This window comes from Pholcus phalangioides, unplaced genomic scaffold (assembly GCF_987345545.1).
Source record: "Pholcus phalangioides strain wild (caught in Gottingen) unplaced genomic scaffold, Ppha-v1.0 ptg000039l_1, whole genome shotgun sequence".
Classification (NCBI taxonomy): domain Eukaryota; kingdom Metazoa; phylum Arthropoda; class Arachnida; order Araneae; family Pholcidae; genus Pholcus; species Pholcus phalangioides.
The window spans coordinates 4,180,551-4,195,569 of NW_028301625.1; the positions used below are offsets into that span (position 1 = coordinate 4,180,551).

At 38.3% G+C, this 15,019-nt stretch overlaps 1 long non-coding RNA gene across 1 annotated transcript in view; it reads right to left on the reverse strand.

The window, feature by feature from the left end:
• The window catches only part of LOC149065472 (uncharacterized), a 35,380-nt gene extending 22,912 nt beyond the window's left edge, over positions 1-12,468 (reverse strand). The window contains exon 1 of the long non-coding RNA XR_016195626.1: positions 12,373-12,468. This is a non-coding gene — a long non-coding RNA (uncharacterized LOC149065472). The remainder of the gene's footprint in view (positions 1-12,372) is intronic.
• Positions 12,469-15,019: the final 2,551 nt, after the last annotated feature.

Below are 15,019 nucleotides of genomic sequence, written 5' to 3' on the forward strand. Positions count from 1 at the left end.
AGAAAACATCGCTAACAATCGCTGCATCCTCTTTCACATTTCCTTCTACCTCTGCGTCAAACTGCTTTTCTCATGATGTTCAATAAAAGAAATATACAAAACATAACCTACGGTTTCCGTTATTCGCGGATTTCCCGTATTCGCGGATTTCCCGTATTCACGAATTTCTCGTACTCGCGGTCACCCCCAGAACGTAAGCGAATACGGAGGGGGGAGGGGCAACTGTAGTACAGGAGGCTTTGGTAATACCCCCCCCCCCCCGAAGTTACGTGATAGGTAGGACCGACGATAACCGCATAAGTCGGGGTATGATTTAGCATACAAATACATATAAATATTGGTTGATTTGGACCCACGCCGTAGCATGGGGAACTAGGGGGACCCGTTCCTCACCCGAAATTTTAGGAAATGACTTATTTTTATGGAATAACATGGTCAAGTCTGTTGCTCTGTCACTTTGTTAATCCCTTTTGAAAGAATTTTCTAGCTATCACCCTATATGGACCAAAATTTAGGAGAAAACACATTTTTTACCTTCTCTCTCACTATAGTACTTTTCTATGACTTCGTAAAACTTAACTTGCGTGGTGACTGAAATTCTGTCCTGTAAAAAAAGACTGTTCCTTCCCCTAAAAATTAGGGCTGGTCCGATTAATCGGGTTGGTTAATCGATCAATTGTTGATCACAGTTAAAAATTTTAGTTGAATTAATCGGCTTGATCAGTCCGATTAAAGTTCGATTAAAATTTGAGTAAAAAGTTAATAATTTGACTTGATTTATTTAACGAAACCAATCAAATGTCCCCCCCTAAATAACTGTATAAATTTGTAACATTTTCGATATAAATGGTCATATTTAAAATAATTTGAAACAATATTTTGATCAAATTTTTCGGCATTGGGAAATACAAGTCCATTCAACGAAACATTGTGATCATATCATCAAATTGAGTTTGATGGGAGTTTCAGAAGGCAAGACCAAAATTTATTGTCTCCACTATGAACAGTAGTTCGTATTCTTGGAAGTATCAGTTGCATTTGGGAGGAGTTTGAAGGAAAACAAGTAACAGTATGGTCAAAAGTAGTTTCAAAATCAGTGACTAACCTAAAATAATCGATTAAAAAAAGCAACACAAAATCCAAATGAAGAAATTCCAGGTTTTAACAAAATATGTTCAGCATACAAGTATTAAACTGCTTCAAGTAGTAGCCTTAATTTCTTACAAGGAAACGTTCCTAAGCTAAACTCATAGAATTCGACGAAAATTTTACAGGCGGAATTGCAATAGAAAAGCGGTAAAAAATGAATACAAATTGACATTTTTAACGCACATCCTACTTAGCGAGGATTCAGAGAAAAGCGCCAAATTCTTAAATGAACTGTCCGAGTTTCCCCCGAATGATCATTTGATCATTTTTGTCACACGACGCTGCACACGAGGGATAATTAGACCTTGACCTACAGTCTATTGCCAATTCCGAACACGGCAGTCTTTTTATTATACTCATTGAGAGTTTTGTGCGCTAACCCCTCGATGTGGGCCTCCCTGAGGTGGCTATCTTTTTCTGTGGTCATGTCACTGTTTTTGTTGTACCTCTGTGTCTTTGGTACTTTAGGCGAGTATCTTATCGACCTGGGCTACCGCGCCCTCCTCCAAATGAGGTTAAATCTGTTGTTAAGTTATTTTTTGGTATTTAGCATTCAAAAATGTTTGAAATTGAGTTTGATATATATATATATATTTTTAGTCTAATCGTACATTTCCTACACTTTTATTTTACATAAGTGAAACAAATTAGCGAGTTGCAATAAGTTTTTGTTGTTGTTTTGTTTAATGCTGAAAAGTTTCGAATGAAAATTGCATTGTTGTATACTCGATGTTTTTAAATCTATTTTATTAAACCAGCTGTGGCTTTCAAATAGAAAATGCCACCATATATTAATGTGTTGCGTGCTGTGGATGCTGTACAACGAATTCTCTGTTCAAGAAATGGAGCTGACAGATTTTACAGAAGCCGAAATAAATTTAAAAAAATAAAATAATGGAGATTTTGAAAGAACCTTGAATCTATTTGCGAAATGTTCAGTGATGAAGTAGAAGACACTCTGGATTTCGAGTTATCGGTTGACGAAAGTGAATTTGAGAATTATGATTTTGACATTATAGATGAAAATGATGAAATGCATGTACGTGAAGAATTAAATGAGGAAGTCCAGAGTATATCCCCATTTTGAAACTAAAAGAGCAGCCGTTGAATACTGGCGTAGCAGTAAAAAAATGAAACATCGCACACTAAAATCTGTTCAAAGCAAATATAGATTTGTAAAAAGTTTGTTTCAAATGTATTTGTGAGAAAATCAAGTGGTACGGTTTTCGTTTGTGGAAAAATTTCGTTCGAAAATTTTCAGATTTAGTTAATATTGAACAAACACAAATCGATTTGTTTCATCGAGACAATATTTTTAAAGTACAATCCATTTCACACAACCAGTTTTCTTCACCACGCTACACCAGCATGTGAATGACCAAAAGAGTGACCTAAGAATGTGTAAACATGGGGAATGACCAAAAGAGTGACCTAAGAATGTGTAAGCATGGGGGAATGACCAAAAGAGTGACCTAAGAATGTGTAAGCATGGGGGAATGACCAAAAGAGTGACCTAAGAATGTGTAAGCATGGGGGAATGACCAAAAGAGTACGCAAGAGTGTGAGTGACCAGAGGAGGGACTTAAACATGCAAGCGTATTTACAAGAGTCAGGGCTAAGCGGGTTATACCATGGGGTGGTCAAGTGATACCAAATGGGTGGTCAAGAAAATTGGCCTAGAATAGGAAAAGGACGGCAAAACCGTAAATCTGCTTCAGGAAGCACCACAAGAGTAAAATGCTAACCCATTCTAATATATTGGAATATAATTGGATTGGAATCTAATCAGTGCTGTATAAGCTTAATGAATTTCTAAGAATATTAGCAAAAGAAAAACCAAGTGGGGAAAATGTTACTGTTCTTGTTATATCGTCCAAGTCCAGTACAACCAGCGCCGTCTTAACGCATGGGCCCACTCGGGCACGGCCCGGGGGTCTCAAGAGACGAGGGACCTCACAAAATTGAAATCAGGTTGAATTTTTTTAGAATTTACAAGGTAGGGCCTCAGAAAAACCACTTGGCCCGGGGGCCCATGATGCTCTTAAGACAGCACTGAGTACAACACTAGAGTAGCATTACACTACTAACCAGCGGCAAAAGTGTTCGATCATGCACAAAAGTATGTACATATGGTATTGTATGACCATGTGTGTGTGTAGCAATGTAGGCAAATTAAAAAGCAAAAAAATATTTTTTCCTCTCGATTAAAATTTTTTGTGAAAACAATCATTCTGAATACGAAATAAATGAAAAAATTTCATAAGTTTGAACTAGAAAATCAGTTTATGAATTGGTAACACCAGGGAAATAAGTGCTTTATCGTGTTGTTTTTAAAAAATATATCGTGGCTCTTAATATGTAAATGAAATTATGTTTGCGCAGTTGCAGGGAACTAGACAATATATATTCAGTGTGATTCAGAATTCATGGGAAAACTTTAAGGAGTGATAGAACATGCCAGGGGCGCCTTAAACAAGAGTGCAAGGGGTGTAGTGCACCCGGGTGACACGCTGTAAGAGACGGCAGCCTAAGCTTTCGTTCCGACGTATTAACAATACACCAGTGCTGTCACTCTTTTGAGCCATACCTTTGATGATGTTGAAAAAACTTGAGGCAACAGACAGGGCAGTAATATGAGAAACCAGAATGGACTCCTCTGAAGCCCCCGCATCTTCGCCTCTCGTTGAGCCCCACAAGGGGCAAGTGTGGATTTTTGTGCCCCCAGGAGCGGTCAAATAAAGACAAAAATAGAATTCGAGTTCTCTCTAGTCCAGGGCCTAGAGCACCAGAACCACCCTTTCACTTCTCTAGTTTCTGCCAAAAGAGCTTCTTGGAGTAGGTATTTGACGTCAACAAGGTTCTACTTTATGTTGGAGATTGGAGATTAATCAAAAACTTCAACCCCAGAAAAGAGGGGAGGAAAATATAATGGCTCATCAATGAGAGCTGTAATGTGGAAAAAGGTATCTAGCATGATTGCATGAGTAGTGAAATAACTCTGAACAAAAAAACAAGCCAGTTTTTATAAAAGCGCGACGCGACATATGGTCAGGTGCATTTTATTGCACCAGGAGAGGAACAAGATGATGATGATGATGACGATGATGCTGGTGGTGGCAACACCAGCTTTCTGCTGTAGTTGGTGTTGGTAATGAAAAATCAAGTTTATTGCCTGGGTTCCCTGGTGAGTTAGAGTTCCCTGGGTGAATCCTTTCCAGCTATCCACCAGGATCGTCATTTGGGGTGGCTGAAGCTACCCCTGGTACACACCTAACCAAGCATTTTTGGTCATAGAATGTGTGGTCGAATATGAAAGACTGAGGTGGCTGTAATAAAACACATTGGTGCTTCATTAATGACTATAATTTTTTCGATGAGGTCCCCGAACAATAGGAATCGCATACACAATGCCCAGGAGGCTTATAAACAAACCTACATTCCTAGCTACATTATATATATAGAAATTTAGCTCATCGTAATTGGTCGAAATGAGTGAACCAGTGAAAAATTTTTGCTGGAAACGTTTAACAATAGATATACTTACTTGTACTTGAACCCGACATCCGCATTAGGTGTAGTGCTTAGAGTACTGGACACACGTGCCGAAGGTTGTGTGTTCGATTCCCTCTCAATCCCATAAAATTTTCATTCCCTCCCTTCCGTCTTTGCGATTATTTGTTGATTCACTAAAAATATGCTTTCATTTTTTTTTTTCCTGATTTAGTCATATGCGGTTCAGGTGCATCAAGATGACAATAATAACTGCTCGCGAAGCTGGGCCCTGCTAAGAGACGTTCGGATAAAGCGGGTTTTTCCGATTAGCGGGATTCTAATGTATTTAATGAAATTATTTGATAAAATGAATTATTGATTCACTAAAAAAATGCTTTAATTTTTCGATAGTGAACTATGGACCCACAGAAAATAAATGAGGGGGGGGGATCGTGGGAGACGGGTGCCATGTGATGGGTTCGTCGTATTCAACCCATTGGAGAAAAGTATTTTTTGCTGGGATGGGGTTCACTTGAATAGGCGGTGAAGAGTCTGGGAGGTTTATGATAGGCTTAGGTAAGTTAGGTTTTTTACTCCCAGACAAGTTAAAAGGGAATGATAAAATGATAAATATATATATAACTGAGAAATTATGCAATACTGACTTGGGTGGCTTCTCGATTAATAACACATCATGGAGCAAATTAAAATATGTTTTAATAAATGCTAGAAGTTTGGTAAATAAAAAAAGACTTCTTGGAAACACTATGATTGCTGTGGAGGATGGGGATGAATCTTTCTTACATATATCTGGCAATGACACTTTTTTTTCAGAAATAGGGCAGGTAGGAAGGAGGGAGGTATATATATTGATATATGTTAAATCATGCTCACATGCTAGAGAGTGTAACGTACAGAATAGTGTTATTGAAACTACATGGGTGGAACTTGGAAATATAAATGGTTTAAGTTAAAAGCTTAAATTAATAAATTATTGTCGGAGTATGTTATATAACCCTCCGAATATAGGGATGCTAATTAGTAGGGCTCGGATTTCTTTGCATATTTTGCTATTTTTACGTGATAGAGCATATTTTCAAAATTTTAAGGCATCTTTTGCATATTTTAAAAAATTTTAAGGCATCTTTTGCATATTTTCAAAATTTTAAGGCATCTTTTGCATATTTTCAAAATTTTAAGGCATCTTTTGCAAATATTTTCAAAATTTTAAGGCATCTTTTACATATTTAATAATTTTCGATAAAAGTAAATTTTTCCCCTGCTATTCTGATTCCGCTTCAGGCTGGTTTTTTCGGTTCCCTCCTTTGTAAAGATAGCTCTATCTTATTATTCCCCATAATTCACAAAAACTTCCAAAAAGTATCCCCCCCCCCCTCAACCTTGGCCATCTACGGCCATTAGGGTCAAACTTCCGCCAAACACCAGAAATATGCGCACCAACTGATAATCTTAGAAATCTTTTTGAAAACCATACGCAAGCGCAGTGAATGTTTACAGCGTTTATTTAAGCAGTGTTTCTCAGAGTGTGCGTCGCGGCTCCCAGGAGCGTCGCGGTGAACTAGAGATATTGATTTGTAAGCCTATTTAGGTGTTGAAGTGGTTCTTTTATATGGGGAAATATCCACACCAAACTATTCTAGGAACAGCATCTGAATCATGAATTATGTAAGGGAGTCTCCGGAGGATTTTTATGCACTAAAAATGAAACGTTGTTGCTGATCGGTAAAGAATCCTGAAATTCAGGTTTTTCAACCAATCAGCAATGTCATTGAGTTTTTAGAGCATAACAATAGTAGCCCTTCAACGACACTGGTGTGTGGCCGTCAATAGATTATTCATCTGAATCAGTCATGGTAAGTCGTGGGAAAAATTGGTCCATGGGGGAAATTTTTTAGCGATTGTGGGAAATTTTGAGAGTTTTTATATCAAACAAAAAAAAATTATTAATTTTTTCTTTAATTTTGTGCAATGCTTTGCTAAAGCTAAATACTTAGCTAGATATGTTTACCTATAGATGGCAGCACATTAATTTTGAAGTTGTATTCTAATTTGTGGGGAAAAACTTACTCAAAAAGAAGGAAAATTTTTGAAAGAAACTTTGGCTTGGGCTTCGGCTTTTTTCTCAAAGCAAAACCTTTTTTTTCCTGTTTTTACATTAAAAAAATTATGTGTGTGTGTGCGCACATTAACCGTAAAAAAAATTGAAAGTTATGTTATTGATTCTCTGATACTCGTAGTTGTTAGTAAAACGAAGAACAATTTGTTCATACAATGAAAGTAATTGTTCAAAATATTTCGAGTGCATCAACACTTCTTATTTATCATGTCTCAGGTACGTTAATAATGGATGTAAGATGAAAGTTGGCACACTCGAGATAGGAGAGTCTAGGGTAGCGAGCAATGTAGGCATCTGTAGTGCTTTCAATGACTTTTTCGCGTCAGTTTTTAATAGAGAAAACGATATTCAATGTACGGGTGTTGCATGGGGTAATAAAATCCTCAACGATATTCAATCGGAAGATGTGGAGGTTATAAATCTTCTAAAAAAAGAATGTGCAAGTGCAAAGTACCAGGACCAGATGATATCTATCCTAGGGTTCTCAGGCAATGTGCTAATGAGTTGTTAGGGGCCAGTCGCACAGATTTACAGGAGTAGTGTTGCTGAGGGTATCGCCTCAAGGGATTGGAAACTTGCTAATGTAGTTCCGATATTTAAAAAAGGGTAGTAGAGAAGCTGTGTCCAATTATCGTCCAGTGAGTTTGACGAGCTCCCTCTCTCAAATGTTGGTAAAGCGGATAGACGAGAATAATGTATTGTTGGATAATCAGTATGGGTTCAGAAAGGGGATGTCATGTGTAACTAACCTCCTTTGCTTCTATGATCATATGACTAAGGCTTTGCGTAAGGGCAAAAATATAGATGTTGTTACTTTGATTTCCAGAAATCATTCGTTCGGGTCCAACATGATAAACACTTGAAGCGTTTACAGGAGATTGGGTTGGGGGCAACTTGCTGAATTGGATAGAAGCGTGGTTGAGAGATCACAATGGGTTATAGTGAACGTGGAATTCTCTGATTGGACAGGCGTCAGTAGTGGAGTTCCTGAAGGAAGTGTCCTGGCCCCATACTTTTTTCACTTTTTATCGATAAAGTCGATCAGGGTATCGATGGGATTGCTAGCAAATTCGCAGATGACGTGAAGCTAATGGGGGTAGTCAGGTAGTTGGGAATCAAAGGGAGAGGGAGTTTCTCCAGGCCCACTTGAACAGGATTGGAACATGGGGAAATGAATGGAGCATGAAGTTTAGTGTTGATAAGTGCATGGTTGCTCATTTTGGTTCGAACTACCCACGGTTCTCTTACGAGATGAATGGTGTCACTATCCCGTATGCAACTAGGCGCACTGATTTGGGAATTCTCGTTGACGAGCGGCTTAGGTTTTCTGAATATTGTTCAGCGGCGGTCAAAAAAGTGAATAGAATGCTCGGTTTCATTTTCAAAAAGGTCTCTTCGCGTTCTCCGAAAGTCATTCTTCCACTTTTTTTCCGAGGCTTTGTTCGTCCTGGACTGGAGTATGTTGTAAGGTTTTGGAGACCATGCCTACAGAGGGACATAGACTTGGTTGAAGGGGTGCAGAGAAGAGCTACGCGTTCCCTTGTTGGCACACGGGACTTGAATTATAACAAGTCCAACAAGTCCAAGGCAACAAAAACATGTGTAAGGTATCCAACGATTTTTTCGTGTCAGTTTTCAACAAAGACAGTGATGTTTCAAGTAACGGTGAACCATGGATTGGTAAGGAACTCAATGGAATTCAAGTTGATGATGGGGAAGTCCTCAGGTCATTTATCCAACAGTCCTTAGGGAATGCGCCAATGAACTGTTTTTACCAATTGCACAGATCTACCGGAGTAGTGTGGCTGAGAATATCTTCCCACGAGATTGAAAACTCGCTAACGCAGTTCCTATCTTTGAAAGGGGTAGTAAGGTCTCAAATTATCACCCGGTGAGTTTAACTAGCTCCCTCTCGAAAATACTGGAAATTATATTATTATCAAAAGGCGATTGGTGAAGTGGATAGACGAGAATAATTTATTATCGGATAATCAGCATGGATTCAGGAAGGAGAAGTCATGTGTAACTAACCTCCTTTGCTTATATGATCACGTGACTAAGGCTTTGGTTAAAGGCTAAAATGTAGATGTTGTATACCTCAAACTCTCGAAGCGTTTACATGACATTGGAATTGAAGGGAACTTTTTGAACTAGATAGAATCGTCGTTAAGAGATAGGTCACAACAGGTCATGGTGAATGGGGAGTTCTTTGACTGGATAGGCGTCACAAGCGGAGTTCCCCCCCCCCTCCCCCCCAAGGAAGTGTCCTTGGACCCATACTCTTTTCAATTTTTACCGATAAACTCGATCAGGGTGCTGGCTCATTCCCAATTGATGGGAATTGTTAGCAAATTTGCGGATGACGTTAATTAATGGGTGTAGTTGGGAATCAAAGCGATAGGAAGCTGCTTCAGGCAAACTTAAATAGGATTGTAGCATGGGTAAATGAATGGAGCATGAGCTTCGGTGCTGAAAAGTGCATGGATGTTCATTTTTTTCGAATAACCCACGATTCACGTACGAGCTAAATGGGAAAACTTCCGGATGCAACTAGGCTCACCAATTTGGAACGGCTTAGGTTTTTTGAGCATTGTTCCGCGTTGGTCAAAAAAAAAAAATCAAATAAAATGCTCGGTTTGATTCTTAAAAAGGTCTCTTCGTGTTCTTCCAGAAAATCATCCTTCCGCTTTTTCGAGGCTTAGTTCGTTCTGGCCTGGAGTACGCCATACGGTTTTGGAGACCCTATCTTCAGAAGGATATTGACTTTGTTGAAGAGATGCAAAGAAGAGCCACTAGAGCGCTGGTGGGTATGCAAGGCTTAAGGTATGAACAAAGACTTGATTCGTTGGATATGCTTTCTTTGGAACAACGTAGAAGTCGTGGAGATACGATTGAAGTATTTACGATTTTCACGGAGATCGATATAATAGATCATGAAATACTGCTACGCCGTCTTCCAAATGCTTCGACTCGGGGACACCAGTTTCGATTAGTTTGGGATAATTCTAGGTTATTGTGTAGAAGGGAGGTTTTCTCCAACAGGGCTGTAAATGCTTGGAATAGCTAACCTTATGATGTCACGAATTCTCCTCCGATAGACACTTTCAAAAAGAAATATGATAAGATGGGTCCATAGGCGGAGATGATGACTTCCATGACTTGGAAGTCTGGGGGGGGGGGGGGCAAAGTCATTATTGCTGGGGGGGGGGCACGATGATGATGTCATTTCATGTATACATATATACATTAGATAAGTCGACTCGACCTTTGACGCTGGGGGGGGGGGCAATGCACTCCATGCCCCCCCCCCCCCGTATCTCCGCCCAGGATTTCTCCTTTTATTTTTCCTTGCCACCTTGTTTAGCAATTTGCCTGTTGTGGTTTCTGATTTGTATTTTGTAAATGTAGTGTTTGAGTAATTTCGAATTTCACTCACAAAATTGACCTATTTCATTATGTTGAAACAGCATTCATCCTCGGTGAACAACGAGGACTACCACTTTACAACCCCTGTACCATTTGATGGTTGATAGCACATATGACTGCAAATCTGTCGGAAAAATTTATTATAAAGTATATTTGCTACTGGTGAAGTGCTCCATTGTGCACTCTATCTAAAAGGACCCTCTATCACCTTTGCTATTGTGATTGGACCACACATTCTCTGACCAAAAATACTTGTTTAGGTGCCTTATATCACCTCTAATTAAAATTTGCCCCATGAATTTAGAATCACCTTGCATAAAAAATGAATGCAATATTGGTTTTTTTTAAACTTTTTCTGAAGCGCTGAGAGATGGGTCCCAGAAAATATCATTCGGATGATTTTAAAAAGCTGCTAATTCCGTATTGGAAGACAGGATTCCTGAAAAAGAAGTTTAACTGTGATCAAAGTAGGGTGAGCTTGTTTTTTAGAAAAATATAAGACTAGTAGTGTTGAGAGGATTTACCTTGGGCTCGTTGTACACCTGAAATTACAATAAGAGGTGATAAAAAAACTCTTAGCACACATAGTTGAAATACGTCGGGAAAATATACCATGTATATACCCCAAGAACGATCCGATCGTCGCACCACCTCGAAATAATTGAATGTGGAAGAGGCAAAGTACCAGATTCGTGTCTGTAACCATACTTTACGCAATCTTTTACGAGAAGAGAGATTTAGGTACTGCAAATCAACACCTAAACCTCATTGAAACTGGCAGCAGGTGAGATCTCGGTTGCAATGGTAGGAAAAAAAGAAACACGTCAGCTGGGAAATGGATGACTGGAAGAAGATGCCTCGACTAACTTTACAATGAAGAGTTGAGAATCAGATTGCAAACTGGAGATGGCTATGGTAAATTCGTATGCAAAAGAACAGAAGAAAAGCTTAATGATGAGTTCATTGATAAGAAAAACAACTTAAGTTTGTTTTGTCATTTCGTTTAACGTGTGAACATGCGTGACAGGCCACGATTAGGAAAACTGTACATCGTGAAGCGTACTGTGATATTAGAAGTCTACAAGATGTACATTATATCGATAATTTATAAATATTGCCAATTCCGTATTTAGAATGATTGTTTTCACCAATTTTTTTCTGTTTTTTTTCTTTTTCTTTTTAGATTTAAACGTATCATTGCTAGAGTGTTTTTGTACATGATCGAACACTTTTTGCCACAGGTAGTAGATATCTCCAGTTTAGTATTGTTATGTCAATGTTGACAACTCAGTCTCCTCGCTCTGGGGATCATATCACGAGAGACACCTTGGCAATGTCAATCGTGTAAATTGGATAAATTCTGTTTCCTAAAACCACTGCATGTGTACTCATCTACAACCCAGGCTTGGCGAGGCGAATTTAAGGTTTTGCCGCCCATCCGAACTTGATTTCTTACGCCATTCAGGTCTATAGTCCATTCAGGCCCCTATAAATACGCATTCGAGGCTCGGCACGAAACACACTTTGAGAACAACTGGTCTGTGTATGGAATTGAGAAGGTGGAACCAGGACCAATTATCAGGACTTTTTTGAGTGGGGGGCATCACGTTTGCCGCCCCCCCCACTCTAAAATTCGATAATTATGTAAGTCTTGTTCCCGCCTAAAATTCGCCACCCCCTTAAGTTTGCCACACGAGGCAGTTTCCCCCGCCCCTCAGTTCTAGACCTGGGTGAAACTTCTCACTGTAGTTAAGCACTCTCGCAACACACAAACAGTTCAAATCTATTGAAATTAGATTCTCTTTCCATGAAGTCTATTAGTCCGATGCTACTATTTAGAGATAGAAAGAGATATATATATATATATATATATATATATATATATATATATATATATATATATATATATATATATATATATATATATATATATATATATAGTGTTTTATATTGAGATACGACACGATATTGCACAATAGCTGTGAAAAAATAAACAAATTTCCTTTGATCATTGTAGCCAAGAAATGTTTTTTTGTTCTAAGACAGAGGGGAATAAAAGATTGAAGCGGGATCTATCAGTATATTCATTCTTTTTATCGACAATAAAAAACCCTATTTTATCATTTAAACGATAATTATATATAAGGATTATAATACTCATAACTTACCCGTAACTGTGCCGCTTTTATCACCAACTTCATAAACGCATAAACACTGAACAACGATAATATCGACTGTCTTCTGAACGACTTCTCGCTGCTGCGCAACTCATTAAGGAACTAAGAGTTTTGTTTCCTTTAAAGGTTTTAACTTGGTTGCCAGGTTACTTACTCATGGCTCGATATATGACACGAACAAAACAAACGTTGCCGAGAATTTCGAAATACTCTGTATTTACGTACTTATTTTAAATTTCCATCAACATCCGCCGGAATTTCGATCAATAGAAAAGGGTTATCGCCCCAAGGGGTTTACCTATCAACACGCACATATTTTATATATATATATAACATACACAGTATATATATATTTTCAACCATGACCGAAGGCTTGAATTTTGTCTCAGATGATTAGGTTATACCCAAAGCCGCAATAAGGTATTTGGTCAGCCGGGATGAGCATGCATTTTGGTGCAACTGTAATGTTGAAGGAGTGGTTAAAGGGTGAATTCTGTATCTCCCCCACCCCAGGGCCGTAGCTAGAAATTTATTTCCGGAAGTGGAGGTGAACCAAACTGATAATACAGTAAACTAAATCGCGTAATTCGTGAATTACGAATCGTAATTACACATACAGTTTATCATTCAAATTCTCACATTTAGGGGGATGGGACTTCCAGATCTACTCCTAAACACTACTTTAAAAATCTCTAAAACAGCGATTCCCTACCTGTGCTCAGTGGAGCCCTGAGAGCTCCAGAAAAATAAAATTTATTTATTACTAAATTTAATCACTTTATTTAATAAAGTCAGTAAATTTAGTAAATAAATAAAAATAAGCCTAAGGGGGCTGAGCTGTAGAAATTGATTCTAAAAAGGGGTCAGTGAATTAAAAAAAAGTGTTTTAAAAAATTGAACTCCTACCAAGGCTCTACTTCGACTTGATGGCCCCACCCTCCTTGACTTTGGTCGAAGAGGTTTGGTATGTCAGCAAATCCAAATACGGTACATGTTGTTTGTAAACACATCAAAAACAAGATATGCACTATTTCAAATGAGAAATGTAATGTAAAATTATCCATGAAATATCTTACAACCAACAGTTGAATGCTTTTTTGCACTCTCTCCATGCGAGTAAAATCATTGGTAATGTCATCAAAATCTATTTTTGGGGTTATCTCAGCTTCAATACACAATAAAGCTAAAGATGACAGTTTTTCTTGTAAACGACTTGAGCGAACTGATGATTTTATCCTTTTTGAAAAGAAAAATTATCTTTCTCTAGAACAGTTTGATATTGGTGATGTTGTCAATGATGATTCAATAGTGTCTCAACATTTGAAAACGTCTCTTCTAAACCTCTAGTGTTATTTAACATTTGTGGCATTGTGTCACCAACCTGAACCAAGGATGAAAATTTTTGCTGTTCATCTGAAAAAGTGTTTGCAAAATCAGATGCATAAAGTTTTGCATTGCAGGGTTTCATGTTGATCAAACATGCAAACTTTCTTGTCATATACAAGACGCCCGGTATGCAAGAGGGACTGGGTTCGAGTCCCGGCGGAGCCAAGATGATTTTTCCTTCCGTGTTAACCTCAGCATAATATCTAGAAAATTAAAATGTTTCCTTGATATTTCTTGTCATTGTTTCATAAATCATTCTACGGTAAAAAAAACTGTGATATTGAGGAATCTAACAAAGGACTGACACGTTGAAACATATTTTTGTCGTAGAGTTAATACTATAATAGGTGCATACCGTGTAAAGTCTATTACTGACACCCATGGGACCAAAACTTTTGTCCTCTAACGGGAAGTGTCCTCTATTGGAGAGGTAAAATATATAGTAGAACCTCGTTTATACGACTTACACATTTATACGACGTTTAGTTGCGGTCGCAATCGGTTCCTATGTGTTTTTTTTTTTTTTAACCGGGCACAACTCAGGTCTATCGCCATAGGCAATTTTCTACCTAGTGAGTTGTGCCGGAAGTGTAAGTATGTGTACCTAACAGTCTGAGTGCGTATCTAGTGTTGTGTATGAGTTTTCAGTGCTGCCATCTATATCTCAGAAGTGAAGTGAGTGATGTGTCATGACTGAATATTTGTACTGTTTGTAGGTCTGTTGCTCTCTGTGGCGAGACTTTTTAACGGGGAGATCGGCTCGCATTTGCGCCTCGAAGTTGGGAACCACAGAAAACCAACTTCAGCCGACCACCACTGTGGCGACGGTGGGGCTCGAACCCGGGTCCCCGCGATGCGAGTCCGTCAGTGTGACCACTCGACCACCACAGCGGCGGTTCCTATGTGTTACTGTGTGTAAAAAAATGATACACCGGTTTTTATGCATAATCATCAATGATATAGATAAAGAAAGTTTGATTAAATTTCACTACATTTATACCACTTTTACCGGTTATTATGCATAATTCCCAAATAAAGTTGGAAAGTCCCGATAAAAAAGTATAGAAAAATTTATAACCTCCCCCTTCTCTTCATTAAACCAATTAATTATTTTTACCCGTACATGATACGTGCTCTACACCTATTTTCCAATAAAAATTAAATTAAATTGGAATAAAATAAAAAAGTTCATAACAACATTATCAGACTTGTAATTTTAGCTTTCTTTACACGTATCAACATGTGCAAACAA